Here is a 15,000-nt window from a genome sequence, read left to right on the forward strand (position 1 = left end):
GAAGCTGGGTTATACCTATGCCGGTGTAACCAAGAAGGCGGAAGAGAAAGGGGTCGACATGGCCAAGTTGCCAAGTTACCAGAAATACATGAAAAAGGAAAGCGGTGAGGTGGAACTGGCACCGACACCCAGGAGAAAAGAATGGTATGATAAGAGGACCATTATTTACAGGGTGTTCGCAAACGAAAGGAAGAGGGTAGAAGTTGTAACCATGGAGTGGATAGAGGAAGCCCTGAGAAGAACTGAGGAGGAAATTAATTTTCTGACTCGAGGATCCAAGTACGGTACCGTAGTTGTGCATTTTAAAAGTGAGTGTGCAGCGAGGAAGATGGCGGCGAAGGCGGTGAAGTCAGAAAAGGTAACACTTCTACCTACGTATTTGAATAGAAGGATTACACGTGTGAGGGTGGATGGAGTGCCCCCAAACGTGGAGGCAGAGTGGATTGTGGCGGCTGTGATCAGCGGCCACGAGGACGAAGTGGATATTCTCCATGCCTCGGTTAAGTCCGAGGGCTGGAGAGGCGTAACAGTGGAGCTGAACGTACAGGCGGAGAACGAGGTATTGGTGGACCTGGCGGAAAGCATCAGATTGGGAGACGTGATCATGAGAGTGTGGGTGGAGGGCAGAGCTCCACGTTGTTACAAGTGTGGTCTGAGGGGTCACATAAGAGCCTTCTGCCCTCCCCCAGGGAAAGAAATGGATTCCGAACCAGAGAGAGAGAAGCAGAAACCAGAGGAGAAGGAGACAGTAGAAGAGGAAGAGAATACACAGAAATGGAAGGAAGCTGGAAATAAGAGGAAGAGAAGAATACGAGGAAAAGAAAATAACATGGAACACCAATCTACCCCAAAACCACCCACACCCTCTGAGTCCCACCCTATCCATGCGGACATTGAACCCCCCCCCCCAACAAGAAAACAAAAGAAAAAAAAGAATACACACAGACAAGAGATTGAAATCGATATCAGGCCGTACATTTGTACTATGACTGAACAGAAAGAAGTTAAAAGTCTAATGGAAGAGTATAAATGGTATGAAGTTGGTGAGACTAGGTATGCTGTGATTGAAAAGAAAAACATAGATGAGTTTATGGTGAGGTGTGAAAGGGAGAATTGGGAGGTGAAAGATATAAGAATGAGCGATGAATTCGTGGAAAATATGGATGAGTATTTCGGAGTAAGAATGGATATGGAATTTATTCGTATTGGCAAAGAACATTCAAGTGACGATGAAAAACAAAGGACAGGTAAGTGATGCTAACGGACGGGGCCGTTAGTATCGCTTTCATAATATCATTTTCTTTCACTTGACAATTCATTTTTCATAAATTTTAATTATAATGTTCTATGTCCCCATGTCTTGTGGGGGGTAATAAAGAATCACAAGGCTTAGCAAAACTGAAGGACCGCTGCAGAAAGTGTGTGAATCTGTGTGGAGACTCTGCTGAATAGAATCATAATTAACCGCCCTCCTGTGTTTTCTTTTACCCAAAGCTAGGAACTCTTTCTGAACGGCGTTGATGCGGTTTCGCGGTTCGCTCGTTCTGCGCGTTACACTTTTTCTGTTTTGGCGGCCGTTTTCGGTCTGTCAGACAGAAGGAATTGCACTATGAGTCTCTAACAGACTTGTCCACGACAGATGAGGAACTGGAACAGGCAATTACAATGAAGCTGATGGAAGAAAAGGCTGGAGTTTTCGAGTCTTTATTAGACTTGTCTACGTCTGAGAAGGAGCTAGAAATGGCAGCGAGGAAATTGGACGAGAAGCTGGGTTATACCTATGCCGGTGTAACCAAGAAGGCGGAAGAGGAAGGGGTCGACTTGGCCAAGCTACCAAATTACCAGAAATACATGAAAAAGGAAAGCGGTGAGGTGGAACTGGCACCGACACCCAGGAGAAAAGAATGGTATGATAAGAGGACCATTATTTACAGGGTGTTCGCAAACGAAAGGAAGAGGGTAGAAGTTGTAACCATGGAGTGGATAGAGGAAGCCCTGAGAAGATCGGAGGAGGAAATTAATTTTCTGACTCGAGGATCCAAGTACGGTACCGTAGTGGTACATTTTAAAAGTGAATCTGCAGCGAGGAAGATGGCGGCGAAGGCGGTGAAGTCAGAAAAGGTACCACTTTTACCTACGTATTTAAACAGGAGGATTACACGAATAAGGGTGGAGGGAGTGCCACCAAACGTGGAGGCAGAGTGGATTGTGGCGGCTGTGATTAGCGGCCACGAGGACGAAGTGGATATTCTCCATGCCTCGGTTAAGTCCGAGGGCTGGAGAGGCGGAGAACGAGGTACTGGTGGACCTGGCGGAAAGCATCAGATTGGGAGACGTGATCATGAGAGTGTGGGTGGAGGGCAGAGCTCCACGTTGTTACAAGTGTGGCCTGAGGGGTCACATAAGAGCCTTCTGCCCTCCCCCAGGGAAAGAAATGGATTCCGAACCACAGAGAGAGAAGCAGAAACCAGAGGAGAAGGAGACAGTAGAAGAGGAAAGAGAATACACAGAAATGGAAGGAAGCTGGAAATAAGAGGAAGAGAAGAATACGAGGAAAAGAAAATAACATGGAACACCAATCTACCCCAAAACCACCCACACCCTCTGAGTCCCACCCTATTCCTGCAGACAGTGAACCCACCCGCTCCCCCCCCCCAACAAGAAAACAAAAGAAAAAAAATAATACACACACACAAGAGATTGAATTCGATATCAGGCCGTACATTTGTACTATGACTGAACAGAAAGAAGTTAAAAGTATAATGGAAGAGTATAAATGGTATGAAGTTGGTGAGACTAGGTATGCTGTGATTGAAAAGAAAAACATAGATGAGTTTATGGTGAGGTGTGAAAGGGAGAATTGGGAGGTGAAGGATATAAGAATGAGCGATGAATTCGTGGAAAATATGGATGAGTATTTCGGAGTAAGAATGGATATGGAATTTATTCGTATTGGCAAAGAACATTCAAGTGACGATGAAAAACAAAGGACAGGTAAGTGATGCTAACGGACGGGGCCGTTAGTATCGCTTTCATAATATCATTTTCTTTCACTTGACAATTCATTTTTCATAAATTTTAATTATAATGTTCTATGTCCCCATGTCTTGTGGGGGGTAATAAAGAATCACAAGGCTTAGCAAAACTGAAGGACCGCTGCAGAAAGTGTGTGAATCTGTGTGGAGACTCTGCTGAATAGAATCATAATTAACCGCCCTCCTGTGTTTTCTTTTACCCAAAGCTAGGAACTCTTTCTGAACGGCGTTGATGCGGTTTCGCGGTTCGCTCGTTCTGCGCGTTACACTTTTTCTGTTTTGGCGGCCGTTTTCGGTCTGTCAGACAGAAGGAATTGCACTATGAGTCTCTAACAGACTTGTCCACGACAGATGAGGAACTGGAACAGGCAATTACAATGAAGCTGATGGAAGAAAAGGCTGGAGTTTTCGAGTCTTTATTAGACTTGTCTACGTCTGAGAAGGAGCTAGAAATGGCAGCGAGGAAATTGGACGAGAAGCTGGGTTATACCTATGCCGGTGTAACCAAGAAGGCGGAAGAGGAAGGGGTCGACTTGGCCAAGCTACCAATTACCAGAAATACATGAAAAAGGAAAGCGGTGAGGTGGAACTGGCACCGACACCCAGGAGAAAAGAATGGTATGATAAGAGGACCATTATTTACAGGGTGTTCGCAAACGAAAGGAAGAGGGTAGAAGTTGTAACCATGGAGTGGATAGAGGAAGCCCTGAGAAGATCGGAGGAGGAAATTAATTTTCTGACTCGAGGATCCAAGTACGGTACCGTAGTGGTACATTTTAAAAGTGAATCTGCAGCGAGGAAGATGGCGGCGAAGGCGGTGAAGTCAGAAAAGGTACCACTTTTACCTACGTATTTAAACAGGAGGATTACACGAATAAGGGTGGAGGGAGTGCCACCAAACGTGGAGGCAGAGTGGATTGTGGCGGCTGTGATTAGCGGCCACGAGGACGAAGTGGATATTCTCCATGCCTCGTTAAGTCCGAGGGCTGGAGAGGCGGAGAACGAGGTACTGGTGGACCTGGCGGAAAGCATCAGATTGGGAGACGTGATCATGAGAGTGTGGGTGGAGGGCAGAGCTCCACGTTGTTACAAGTGTGGCCTGAGGGGTCACATAAGAGCCTTCTGCCCTCCCCCAGGAAAGAAATGGATTCCGAACCACAGAGAGAGAAGCAGAAACCAGAGGAGAAGGAGACAGTAGAAGAGGAAAGAGAATACACAGAAATGGAAGGAAGCTGGAAATAAGAGAAGAGAAGAATACGAGGAAAAGAAAATAACATGGAACACCAATCTACCCCAAAACCACCCACACCCTCTGAGTCCCACCCTATTCCTGCAGACAGTGAACCCACCCGCTCCCCCCCCCAACAAGAAAACAAAAGAAAAAAAATAATACACACACAAGAGATTGAATTCGATATCAGGCCGTACATTTGTACTATGACTGAACAGAAAGAAGTTAAAAGTATAATGGAAGAGTATAAATGGTATGAAGTTGGTGAGACTAGGTATGCTGTGATTGAAAAGAAAAACATAGATGAGTTTATGGTGAGGTGTGAAAGGGAGAATTGGGAGGTGAAGGATATAAGAATGAGCGATGAATTCGTGGAAAATATGGATGAGTATTTCGGAGTAAGAATGGATATGGAATTTATTCGTATTTGCAAAGAACATTCAAGTGACGATGAAAAACAAAGGACAGGTAAGTGATGCTAACGGACGGGGCCGTTGGTATCGCTTTCATATAATCATTTTTTTTCACTTAACAATTCATTTTTCATAAATTTTAATTATAATGTTCTATGTCCCCATGTCTTTTGGTGTCCCCCTCTGTGTCGCCCCTAGTGGGTAATAAAGAATCACCAAAGCTAGGAACTCTTCAGTACCCCTTTCGTAATGTTTATAATCTACCCTAAACAGACAACTTTTATTATATACCTAAACTAGGATTAAACACACAGGACATGTTCTCTATTTATTTATTTATTGCCCACAGCGGGCTAAACATAGGGGGGACAAACAAGGACAGACAAAGGTATTAAGTCGACTACATCGACTACAGTGTGTAATTGGTACTTAATTTATCGACACCGAAAGGATGAAAGACAAAGTAACGGCAGGCAAAATACAGCTAAACATTTCGACCAGCTCGCCGCTCTACAAAGGATTTATTCTGTATTACATTGATGCACGCTCACTGTTAGCTAAAACAATGATTTCTATTTTTTATGTCTATAAAGAGTCTTTAAAAAAATGCTCGTAAAATATAAACAGTTCTGTTCAGGGAGAGTTTTTACCGTAGAGATCTGAAGAACTTTGTTGACTTCGTTCAGGTAAGTTGTTTTACCCTCGTATCTTTATCTTATAACTCTGTGGTTGATTATTTTAGTTATTAAGAAACACCTCTATACATGTTCTTCCCTGTTTACATTACTTCAAACTAGAGTTTTTTTAATATATTTTACGAGAATTTGAAGTGATTTCTCTGCTGTCTTTGTTTCCTAAATGTATCAACAATTTTCCGTTTTGAAACATTGTGTCAGATTGAGTTTTTACCGTAGAGATCTGAAGAACTTTGTTGACTTCGTTCAGGTAAGTTGTTTTACCCTCGTATCTTTATCTTATAACTCTGTGGTTGATTATTTTAGTTATTAAGAAACACCTCTATACATGTTCTTCCCTGTTTACATTACTTCAAACTAGAGTTTTTTTTTATATATTTTGCGAGAATTTGAAGTGATTTCTCTGCTGTCTTTGTTTCCTAAATGTATCAACAATTTTCCGTTTTGAAACATTGTGTCAGATTGATAATTTAAAAATTTAAACCACAAAAGATGCCATCTTCATGTATTGTTTTATTTTGAGTATTTTGCAAAACAATTAAATATAGCTAAATAAAAATAGATTTAATGATTTTTAGTCCATTATACCGAATTGTTTCGTGCTCTTTAAACTTTCGTTATTGCTAGACATTCCACACTGCTGTAAAAAGTTGTTCCAGCGTCGGAAATTTGTTGACCCTCTCGACGCGTATCTAAAGCATTTGACACTAAATCTTGAAAGCCGCTTTTGCTTTGATCTTTCTGGGGTCGATAAACTAATTTCCAGCGAAGAAATGCTGAAAAAAGGAAATGTGTGATTCAAGTGATTTTAGATAATGTTATGTGAAATATTCACCAAGGTGATGATTTATTAGGCCTTCTGATGAAGGTAGAAGGCAAGCAATTATGAGCGATGTATATTAGTCAATAACATCAACCCAAGTATATGACTGGTATTTTATCTTATCGATACCAAAAGGATGAAGGGTAAAACTTCACTCAATGGGATTTGAATTCAGAACATAAAGAACCGTAACATTTATCAGAAAGCACTGTTTTTCTGTCGCTCTGACGATTCTGCCATTCCACTACTCGGAGGTCGTCTATGATTCTTTCAAATTTCGCGGAAGACGACATTGCCCTTCATCCTTCCAGGAGTTGATAAAATAAGTACCAGTGGAGTACTGGGGCCGATGTGATCGACTTACCCCTCCTCCCAATTTCCAGGCCATACGCCTATATTACACAGGATTGTTATTATTATTATTGTTTCTTTTATTATTAAGGTAGCAATTTGGTAGAATCGTTACCACGCAAGTCAAAATTTTTAGCGGTATTTCGTCCGTCTTTCATAGTTCCAGGATGGATAAAACAAGTACCATATGAGTACTAGCGTCGGTGTAATCAACTTGTCCCCTACCCCGAACTTGCTGGACTCTCTGCCAAAATTTGAAACAATTATTCCCATTATTAAGGCAGTGGGTTGGCAGAAGGTTTAGTAAGCAGGAATAAAGACTAAGCAGCATTTCTTTCCGTTCTTACTTTCCGAGTTCAAATGATGCCGAGGTTAATTTTATCTTTCATCCTTTCGCGGTCGATTAAGTAAGTACCATAATGGGATCGATGTAATCGACTGTCATCCTCCCCAAAATATAGTAGGGCCTTATGCTTATGGTAGAAAGAATTTTTATCATTGCAAGTTATGTTTGAAAAATAAATATTTTTATTTTGTATCTGATTTAAGAGGTTTTTATTTTTCTATGAAATATCTCTACTGTTCCAAACATCCAGCACCTCCATACAGCTAAGTGGCGCTGTCATCCACGTTCAGAAATACAGATCAAATGAAAGTTCTTTTTAAAGAAATAAAATCCCAAACTTCATGGATAGTATCAACGAAATAATTCCATGAATACATATTTCTGACACAATCCAGTGAGAATTGAACGTTTTATCTCTTTGTATCCAATTTGAACTGTACTCTCTCCACTCTTCTTTATTGCTTAAGCTGTACTTGCTGAACTCTTTCTGCACGTGATGAAATTTTAAGATTATGAGAGACACTCCTAATCTTTTATCACATTTAATGCGCCCAAACCTCTAAAATATCAAAGCTAGAACGGCGAACGTTGTTGACTTTATGTTAGTGTCACCAGTTTACAAAGGCAGGTTTATAATGTTCCGAAGGTCTCTGGCTCATATCAACTGAACACTAATTCAGCGCATGTTCGAAGCCTTTGCATATTAAAGATAGATTATAGGATCTCGTTATCTCATAAAGAACTCTGAAAAAAGAAATTTAAAGAAAAACCACACAACACAAAATAGAAAAGATATCGACACACGAACGCATTTTAGTATCGGCAATTAAATTAGGATCGCATATTGCCTTTGTTCAAATAAATGAATTATCGCTTTTTGTCATCCCGATATTTCATGCTGAATTTTATGTAAATAAACCTGAAATCAGAGTTTTATGTAAATAAACCTGAAATCAGGTGTTGCGCTCACGATCGCAAGATGGTGGTTTCAATTCCAGAGCAGGGCACTGTGATGTAGTGCAAAACACTTCATTTCACATTGCTCAGGTCCACTTAGCCATGAATGAGTCAGTCGGCAACAGACTGACATCTCGTTCTCGGAGATTATGCTGTGATCTTGTTTGATTATGCGCTTTGGAAACTGATTGACTGCACGAAGGAGTTCCAAGGCTCGAGTCAGTCATGTCCAGGCGACTTTACATTTTCTAAGCGCAAATAGAAATACGCAAATAAACGACAGCGTTTTGTTAACCTGAAATTTTATGCTGAGTTGTATTTATATGAACTCAAAATAATATTTTTTTGTTTTGTTTTGTACTTAATATTGCGTTCAGTATTATGATCGATTCATTAAAACAAACAGCGAAGAATAACTTCCCTAATTTTAGATTACTCGATGTAAAAAGAGTTCGATGTCAGTAAAAGACAGACTATTTCAGATTTGATGAAGATATTGTCAGAAAGAAAGATTTTCCGGTCGATAAATAAATATCATAATATACATTCTGGCAAAGATAATTATACTTATTTCAGAATTATGGAGAGATTTTCGACACAGTTATGCATGTTGTGAACGCTATATCTCGGGGTTTTAGTATCAACGCAAAGATTAAACAACAGCATTTGAAAGAAAAGAAAGAAATATGTGAAATACGATGTAGATTATAGGAATTGAGGTTGTTTAAAAGTCACTATGCTTCGACCTTTCCCTCTTTCTTAAATTATTTCCATCAAATTGTTTCCATTTCTCTCAAACCATCTCACTAATCAAGTATACACTTGGCCGTTATTATATTAATTCCGTGTACCACCTAAAGATTCACTCTCTCTTTATCTCTCTCTCTCTCTATCTATCTATCTATCTCTCTCGAACTAATCCGATTAACCATGCTTCATGTTACATGTCAGCCTAACAAAGTATAACGAGAAAACTGGAAATTTTATGTTTCATATTTCATATCCCTTAAATTTTGTGGTCTTCCTAATCCTGTTAGAACCATTTCCTCATGCAATAAAAGCAGGCTTAATCCATGTGAAACGCTGCATTGTTACAGATCATAAATGCACAAGATTGATTGGTCAGCTTGACCCGAAACAACCCATTTATTCACTCATGCGTCACGTGTTCATTGTTTATTTTATCAGTTCGTTATTTCCACCTTTTGATCAGATAAAATCAGAGATTCAGACCGCATTGATCTTAATTCTAATGAAACTAATATTCGATTTAAGGTGATGTATTGGAATGTATAACAACCGGTACGTTTCTGGAGAAATCTCGATTGAAACTCCTCGTTCCATAACATGGAGTAATCTCTTTGAAAGTGTGTTAAAGATGAGATAAGGCATTTAGTTAGACACTTGCTAAGAGAAAAACAGAAAAGATTTTCTTTTAACTATCGTCAATAAACATCAAATAGATTGTGATCAGGTATTTTTAGTTATCATGATTGAGAGTTTCTTCGCTTTACTATTCATGTAACGAAATCAACTGCAGATGATCCATCATAACTGTCTGATTCGATCAGCAACCAAACAAGTAATTGATTAAATGTGTATATTTGAGAGTTGGAGTGGGGAGGAGGCAGAAAAATCTACAAGAAAAATACGACGAAAACAAGAAAAAAAATGACAAGCTACAACGAAGACAGACGTGAAAATGATAGGGAGGTTTCATATCTGTGGATGAAAAATGTTTTGCGTGGGATCTGAATTACGATGTTGTTGGGTTAACGAGAGGAGGAGATAAATGTGTTAAGAAGACGGAAAGGATGTGGTGAAAACTTCCAGTTGAGAGATCGTTACAAGAATGGTAGATGAGACAAAAAGAACAGCAGCACATTTGTGAGTTAGAACCATTTGGAATGAAAATCTGTTAACCTTACTCAAATGCAGACCACTCTGATGTAATATGAGGCGGTGAAATAAATGATCAATTTAACCAATAGCCTATAGGTTAACACAGTTCTATATTTAAGAGATGAGGAAGTATGAACATTATTTACATTTGACGGATATTTGCCCTCATCTTGTTTGTTGTTGACACAACATTTCGGCTGATATACCTTACAGCCTTCATCAGGTGTCTTGGGGAAATTTCGAACCTGGGTTCTCATTCCTAAGGTATTTTTCGATGTTATTATTATTATTATTATTATTATCAATATTCAGGACACTACCTGGAATCGAATTCCGAATCTTGGGGTTAGTAGCCAGCGCTCTTCACCACTACGCCACTACTGGCGTAATGGTTAAGAGCGAAGGCTACTAACCCCAAGATTTCGAGTTCGATTCCAGGCAGTGACCTGAACAGTAATAATAACATCAAAAAATATACCTTAGTAATGAGAACTCAGGTTCGAAATTTCCCCAAGACACCAGATGAAGGCAGGTGGGTATATCAGCCGAAATGTTGTGGTAACAACAAACAAGATAAGGACAAATATTCGTTAAACGTAAATAATGTAAACAATGAGCATATATGTTACTTTGTTAAATTCTTTTCTCATTAATTTTTCTATCGTTAAATCACAGTTTATGTGACTTTTATTTTGTTTCAGGCATTGGACAACGGCCATGCTAGGGCACTACTTTGAAGAAATTTTTAGTCGAATGATTTGACCCCAGTGCTTATGTTTTAAGCCCTGATACTTATTCCATCGGCCTCGTTTGCCGGACTACTACGTTACGGGAATGTGTACACACCAACACTGGTTGTCAAGCGATGGTGAGAGACACACGCACGCGTGCACGGGCACACACACGCGTGCACGGGCACACACACACACACACACACACACACACAAATGACGGGCTCCTGATAGTTTACGCCTACTAAATTCGCTCAGAAGGCTTTAATCGGCTCGATGCTATAGTAGAAGATACTTGCCGAAGGTGACACTCAGTGGGACTGAACTTGGAAACGTGTGGTTCTTACTACACAGCAACACCTGCGTTTTTGCAGTGGAATTTTATTCTACTATTCAGAAACCAGCATTGAAATGTTAATATTCTTGTGGCTTAAGGGGGTGAAATGCTTAGCGGTTTTTCGTCTGCCGTTACGTTCTGAGTTCAAATTCCGCCGTGGTCGACTTTGTCTTTCATCCTTTCGGGGTCGATTAAATAAGTACCAGTTACGCACTGGGGTCAATATAATCGACTTAATCCGTTTGTCTGTCCTTTGCCCCCTTTGTGTTTAGCCCCTTGTGGGTAGTTAAGAAATAGGTATTTTGTCTGTCTTTACTTTCTGCGTTCAAATTCCGCCGAGGTCGACTTTGCCTTTCAACCTTTCGGATTCGATAAATTAAGTACCAGTTAGGTACTCTGGTCGGTCTAATTGACTGGCCCACTCCCCTAAAATTTCGAGCAGTGGGTATTTTTATTCAGAATATGACCTACCCGATATACAGCATTATACACCCCCCACACACAAACACGCTCGCTCCGGAGTCTTATAAAATGTGCATGTCCTTCAGAAGTTTATACTACAAAGAAGGGTGTAAAAATTTAAATTCCCTAATGGTGCATAAGTAACCCAAGTAAAGAGCAACTCAGCCTGTATATCTGACAACCAATGTCTTTTTTATGACGGCTTACACTGTTAAAAGAAAAACAAAAATAAAGGACTTTTGCATGAAGTACTTCTCAATCTATGTCCGTCTGGAGCAAAAAGACTGAGTAGCCATGGACGGACTGTCGCGTTGATCAGAGTTATGTTTGGTATGGCCTGATGCTTAAGCAACAAGAATATACATTTCTTTATTGCCCACAGGGGGTTAAACATAGAGGGGACAAACATGAGCACACAAAGTGATTAAGTCGATAACTGGTACTTATTGTCTTTTCTACTCTAGGCACAAGGCCCGAAATTTTTGGAAGGGAGCCAGTCGATTAGATCGACTCCAGTACGCAACTGATACTTTAATTTATCAACCCATAAAGGATGAAAGGCAAAGTCGACCTCGGCGGAATTTGAACTCAGAACGTAACGGCAGACGAGATACCAAGTTCTTTACTACCCACACGGGGCTACACACAGAGAGGACAAACAAGGACAGACAAACGGACTAAGTCGATTATATCGACCGCAGTGCATAACTGGTACTTATTTAATCGACCCTGAAAGGATGAAAGGCAAAGTCGACCTCGCCGGAATTTGAACTGAGAACGTAGCGGCAGACGAAATACCGCAAAGCATTTCGGCCGGCGTGCTAACGTTTCTGCCAGCCCGCCGCCTTGTTTCGTGCATAATATCAATAATATTAATCACTGGTAGAGACACCTTGTTCGATTAACAGCCATAATTTTTTTTTTTTTCTTTTTTGGCATTTTTTTGTCTCGTGAGACAATGGAGTTGCGCATAAAATAATCCAGTCTTTTTTTTTACATTTCAACTGGCACGTTTTACAGCAGCACTGAAATGTCATCTCCAGTTTCCTCTCCAGTCTTGCGCAGGCCTGGGCTAGATGTGAGAAAATCCTGGGTTGCTCAAACGTCAGGATTCCTCTCTCGACCTTCGTGACGTGGTCTAAAGGAGTGCAGAGCATTACGTTTGGCACCAGCTTGGTTGCAGGAGCTGCCGGAAAAGTATCGAGTCGAACACTAAACCGCCTACGAGGCTCCACTCGGGATTTCTTTGAAAGTTGTCTCCTTTCCGTAGCCCTGGATAGGGGCCCATACCGGGTACTGTTAGCTGGAACCAGCTGAGCCCGGGACTCGCATCAGGTAGGGTCGTCACTCTCTGAAGTAGTGAAGAGAATCTCTACCTACTACCATAACCATAATCTAGTGCAAAATATATTAAAGGCTTTCTAAATCAAACCGTGTCCTTCCGTTTCGTGTTAGCAGTGGAATTCAAGCACTTTTAAGAATATCATTTAGAAATAATTTGAAACTGATTTTTGTGGGTTTTTTTTCACTTTGGTTAAGATTGTTCGCGTGTTGTCACGTGTTGGCGATCAGTCATCTAACAGGCGATTGCGGCGGCGTTGCTAGGGTTGTTCACCTTCATATTTTCTATAGAGAGGTTGAATGAATTGCATTTCTTTAAATAGATTCTTTTATTTGTCTTACCGTTGGGCCTTCTCTGAGTGTCGAGAGAATTTCTATTTCAGTAAATCCACCGCACCGTCATGTTTTTCATTAATGTTGCTACAGAAAGTATACGGGTTTCTTTTCTCTAAATATTTATCAATATTTCCACCTAATTAACTTTGAAGGACCCAATTAACTTTGGAAAAGTTCTTTATATTTCAGTTCTATATTTAAGAGATGAGGAATTATGTACATTATTTATATTTGACAGATGCTTGTCCTCGTTTTGTTTGTTGTTAACACAACTTTTCGGCTGATATATCCTCCAGCTTTCTTCAGGTGTCATGGGGAAATTTCGAACCCGAGTTCTCATTCCTAAGGTATTTTTCGACAATAATAATAATAATAATAATAATAATAATAAGATCGAAAAATACCTTAGGAATGAGAACCCAGGTTCGAAATTTCCCCAAGACACTTGATGAAGACCGGAGGGTATATCAGCCGAAACGTTGTGTTAACAACAAATAAGATGAGGACAAATATCCGTCGAATGTAAATAACTTTCTTTGTATTTATTTATCTTTTCTCTTTTACTTGTTTCAATCATCGGACTGCGACCATGCTGGGGCACTGCACTGAAGAATTTTAGTCAAAAAGATCCAGCCCACGATCTATCCTATCGGTCCCTTTCGCTGAACCGATAAGTTACGGGTACGTAAACACACCAACACCGTTTGTCAAGTGGTGGTTGTGGACAAACACAGACACAAAACATAAAGACATATTTAAATAGATAAGACTTACTTTAGTCTTCTGTCTACCAAATCCAACCATGCTTTGGTTGAAGAAACACCTGGCCAAAGTGCCACTCAGTGGAACCGAACCTGTAACCATGTGGTTGGGAAGCAGAAAGTCACGCCTGAAACTGTTAATAATACATGCATGTTAATACAGAATTACCTGTGTAAATATCAACGAGACGCTCTCGGGATAACCAAACTTTCTTTCGGGTGTCTATGGGAAGCGAGGGAATCAAGGCCGCTGGGTGGGCACGAGTTGTGGAGGCTCAACGTGGAAACGATTCCATAATTCGATCTTTGGTGAATTCGTAAGGCGAGTTGATAAACGAACCCGAGGAGATGCGTCGGAGTCTTTAGGAGCACTTTGCCCAGCTTTTCGGTGGTGGGGAGGGATGAAGCAGATAGGAGGACAGACCATACGAACTTCCTTGCCGGGCTGCTGAGACTCTCGGGGCAGGATGCGAAGATCTGTGAGGAATCGATCTCACCTGGGGAAGTGATTGAGATCAAAGCTGACTGCGGCAGTGGTACGGCGCCGGGACTTGATGGTCTACCTTATGAGCTATATGAAAGTATGCCAGACTTGTTCGGACACATACTGGCTAGCGTTTGCGCGAAGTGGCAACAGAACGGGTGGATTTCCAGATCTGTGTGCCGGGAGTGGTGACGCTGGTCAGGAAGGACCCGGACAAGGGGGTAGGATAGACAATTTTAGGCCCATCACTCTGCTGAACGCAGATATGAAGATTTTGGCCAAGGTGCTAGCAAAAAGATGGGCGCGTGTAGCACGTATGTTGGGAGGGAAAAGCCCTGCGTGAGCACATCATAGACATTACCAAAGGTGTCAGTAGAGAAGGCAGGGCTCGTGGGGTGGGAGCATACTTTTCTTTTAAACCCCTTATTTTCTTTCATTGTATATAATTGTCTTTTGTGCCCAATTTCGTTTTTCATTTTGTCATTTTAAATTTTTACTCTCATTTGTTGTATATGACCCCCAGGTCATATTGTATTGTCCCCTCTATGTGCTCCTATAATAGGCAATAAAAACAAGAAACGTTCTGTCGGGTGTCTTAGAGTATTATTGCGGGTACCGTCCACGTCACAGAAGCAAATTAGCTTTTGCAGACTTTCAGGCATCTTTGTAATCTATTTCATTCTAGTCATACACACAAACACACTCGTGCACGCGCATGCACAAGTGCGCACACTCGTGTTTGTGTTTATTTTTCAGTGAAAAAGTTGTAGTACCCATGTACCATTATAGGATCTC

This window comes from Octopus sinensis, linkage group LG4 (genome assembly GCF_006345805.1).
Source record: "Octopus sinensis linkage group LG4, ASM634580v1, whole genome shotgun sequence".
In the NCBI taxonomy this organism is placed as follows: Eukaryota; Metazoa; Mollusca; class Cephalopoda; order Octopoda; family Octopodidae; genus Octopus; species Octopus sinensis.